This window comes from Chrysochloris asiatica, unplaced genomic scaffold (assembly GCF_000296735.1).
Source record: "Chrysochloris asiatica unplaced genomic scaffold, ChrAsi1.0 scaffold00265, whole genome shotgun sequence".
In the NCBI taxonomy this organism is placed as follows: domain Eukaryota; kingdom Metazoa; phylum Chordata; class Mammalia; order Afrosoricida; family Chrysochloridae; genus Chrysochloris; species Chrysochloris asiatica.
This window is the reverse complement of record NW_006408783.1, coordinates 2638214-2642039: the sequence shown is the minus strand read 5'-3', so window position 1 is coordinate 2642039 and position 3826 is coordinate 2638214. Positions and strand designations below refer to the sequence as shown.

The following is a 3826-nucleotide window of genomic DNA, read 5'->3' as shown; positions in this document are numbered from 1 at the left end:
CTCTATTAGAGTTTGTGTTATATATTTTGGAGCTCTTTCATTGGAAGCAGAGATATTTATTATGGTTATTTCATCTTGTTCAAATGTCCCTTTAATCATGAGTTAATGTCCATCTTTATCTCTTATGCTTGTTTTTGCCTTAAAGTTTATTTTATCCGAGATTAGCACTTCCAGTCCTGTTTGTTTTTTATTGCAATTAGCTTGATATATATTTTTTTCATCCTTTGACTTTTAATCTGTTTTTTTCTCTGTGTGTGAGAGTTGTGTCTTGCAGACAGCATATTGAAAGATCCATTCTGCCACCCTCTGTCTCCTAACTGATGCATTTAATCTGTTTACATTCAGTGTAATTATCGATAGGTATGGATTAATTGCTGCCATTATGGGTTTTTTTTTGTGTGTGGTATTGCTGCTTTTTTTGTTGTTCTGTGTGTCTTCCTTTCCTGAGTTTATGGTTTTTGTGTTCTTACTTGTGTGTTTCTCCATAGTTTTAATGCTTCCATGTTCTTCTTGGATTTTCATTTTCTTGATACGTTGTGAAGTGTTTATTTTCTTTGAGGTTACCTTATAGTCCATTAACTTTTCCCTCCATTTAGTGCAATCTATTTTATTTTATTTTATTTATTTTTAAGGTCTTAAGTCAAGTTTAATAGAAACTACAAAATATCAATGGGCTCATAGTGCACTACTGAAACATGATACACATCAGCTGGTCTGCCCCAAAGTCCAGCTCAAGGCCATTTCCACAAGGTCGAAAAGGAAATTTGGCCACTCAACTCCCACAGGAAAGGTCTATCCTGTCATACCACATATCTCAGCCAAGTCTCAGACTTTGTGTTAGAAGCATAAAGAAATTACAAAAGAGATTTGGGTTTTTTCCCAAGGCTGCTCACTGCCACCTGGCATTCAAGCGGCCCGGTGCTCACTTCGGCTTAGAGAAGTACTCTCTGCTCTTCTGGACATCAGCCTTGTTGGTATCACTGCCAAGTTTCAAGCCATCTGGGCACACTTCCCCATGTTTGTGAACTAGGAGGCCTGAACTAGTCAGGGTCTCATCCACAGTGCGGCCAACAGGCAGGTCATTTACAGTGATCTGTCAAAGATCCCTTCATCATCAATGATGAAGAGTCCTCCAAATGAGATGCCTTCATCTGCCTTTAAGACCCTATAATCCTGAGAAATTGTGCACATGGGCTCTGTTACCAAAGGAATATTCATGGGTCCCAGTCCTCTTTGTTTCTTGGGTGTGTTGATCCAAGCCAGATGACAGAAGTGAGAATCCACAGAAGCAACAATCACTTGGCAGTTGAGTTTCTTAAATTCTTCTGCCCTGTCACTGAAAGCAATGATTTCAGTGGGGAACACAAAGGTGAAATCAAGAGGATTAAAAAAGAACACAATATATCTTCCTTTGTAGTCTGACAAGCTTATATCTTTGAACTGACCATCTGGTCTAACAGCTGTAGCTTTGAAGTTGGGAGCAGGGTGCCCAATTTTTGCAGTTCCTGAAGACATCTTCAGTTATCAGCAGTTGCAGTGTCAAAAACACCAGTCAGGAAAAGAACGCCATTGCATAACTTTTTACCTGTGCAGTATCTCAGATATAAATTTTGCACAGAAAAGAAAAAGAAATGCGTATTATTTCTCAAAGCCTATTAGTGAAAATACATTTTATACAGTCTTAGGAAGGGTCAGAGGAGTCCAGATATTGATGTGGAGCTTTTTACTGAAGTAAAGAAGTTAGGCCCTTGCATGATGTCTTGGGCTAAGTCCACTAGAAGCAAGTTCCCTGGGATTCAGGTTCTTGTGATTTATTGAGACTCTGAAGAAGGGGTTAGATAGAGGAGCAGGCAGGAAAAGGAAAGATACAAACAAGGATAGAACCTCAGCTGGAATCTACCACCAGCCCGGCAGCAGGAAGTACATGATAAAATTGGCCCCAACCTGAGCAAAACTCTGTGGGCTTCTACTCTGGCATATGGATAAGGGATGAATGGAGTAGGTCCCGGGTGGGGGGAACAATCTCCTAGGCTGCTGGCTCCCACTTACCTAAGGACAACTTTTTTTTTTTTTGGAGAAGGGAGCAGCTTGATCAGGTGCATAGTGTCCTCCCTGGCCAGTAAAGGGACAGTGTCCCTTAAAGCAAGGAAATTTATCTGAGTGGGTAGGGCCAGTGTTTTTCTCATTAGGTTTTAGTTGCCATACTTATATACACTACAAAATAAAGAACAACAGAAAGAAAGAAATGTACACTATCTGAAAGCTTCTGCTTTTTAAAGAATCAAGTAATGAATGACCAGTTGTGGATTGCATGTTATGAATGGAAGGGAAAATTTCAGGAAAAAATATATGCACTGATTAAAAAAAAGAGAAAAGAAAAATCAAAATAAGTTTTTTTTCTCCTTTGCCATATTTAAATTTACTAAAATAAAGATAAGGAGCCCTGGTGGGACAATGGATTAAGTACTGGCTTGCTAACCTCAAAGACTTCATTTTGCTTAGATCAGCCATCCATATTCAGGGAAGCAGCAGTCAAGAAATCAAACGACATATTGCATTAGGCAAATCTGATGCACAAAACCTCTTTAAGGTGTTCAAGAGCAAAGATGTCAGTTTGACATTAATGTGCCTGACTCAAGCCATGATACTTTCAATAACCTCATATGCATGTGAAAATTTGGTATCGAATAAACAAGACTGTAGGAAAAAAATGCAACAATTACATTGTTGGAGGATATTAAAAGTATCAGGAACCACTAAAAGAACAAACAAATCTGTGTTGGAAGAAGTACAACCAGAATGCTCATTATAAACCAAGTTGGCTGAACTGTGACTCTCATTCTTTATACATATTATCACAAGGGTCCAGTCCCTGCAGAAGGATATCATGTTTGGTAAAATGGAGCATCAGAGAAAAAGAGGAAGACCCCCAATGAAATGGATAGGCCCAGCAACAGTAACAATGGGCTCAAGTGTAGCAATAGCAACAGTTGTGAGGTTGGCGCGGGACTGGGCAGTGTTTTGTTCTGTTGTATGTAGGGTCGTTATGAGTTGGTAGTGACTCAATGGCACCTAACAACATCAACAACCACCTCAAGGTTGGTGGTTCAATCCCACCACCAGTTTTGGGGAAGAAAGAGGTCACTGTCTGGTCCCCTAAATATTTGAAGTCTAGGAAGTCCTGTGAATCAATTCTACTGTGTCCTATAGAGTTACTATGAGTTAGCATTGATCCCATGGCAGTGTTCTTCGTTTTTTTAAGTAGGGAAAACAAAGGTGTCCTTTCTTCTTCCAAGGCAGAGATGAGAAGTGTAAACTGAGAATTAAAACTGTGACCCCAATCCACATCACTTTAGGATTGATGGGCATTAGAAAAATTAACTCTTGCTCTGCAGTATAAATACTTAAGGGATGAATCAACAATTACAAGAGGCTCAGCTGTTTTCTACAGCCTTGGTGGGGAAGTGGGTATGTGTTGGGCTGCTAACCTTGGTCAGCAATTAAAAACCACTAGCCACTCCTGGGGAGACAACTGAGACTTTCTGCTCTCTGCTCCTATACAGATTTACATACTTGGAGACCCTACCCTATACATGCTCGCTATTAGTCAGAAAAGACTCCATGGCACACAACCACCACCACCGTCTGTTTTCCAGGAATTTTATAAAGTCATTCAGGAAAAAACAACAACAACCCACAACTTTGATGTTATATTTACTTTAAAATTTTCTCTTTACCACTTATATTTAAACTTTAATTATAAATATATGTTGTTAGATGCTATTGAGTTGGTTCTGACTCATAATAACCCTATGCATTTTGGCCC

At 39.4% G+C, this 3826-nt stretch overlaps 1 pseudogene; it reads right to left on the bottom strand.

Moving 5' to 3' along the window:
- Positions 1–922: 922 nt before the first annotated feature.
- On the bottom strand, positions 923–1515 carry LOC102831689 (annotated as a pseudogene).
- Positions 1516–3826: the final 2311 nt, after the last annotated feature.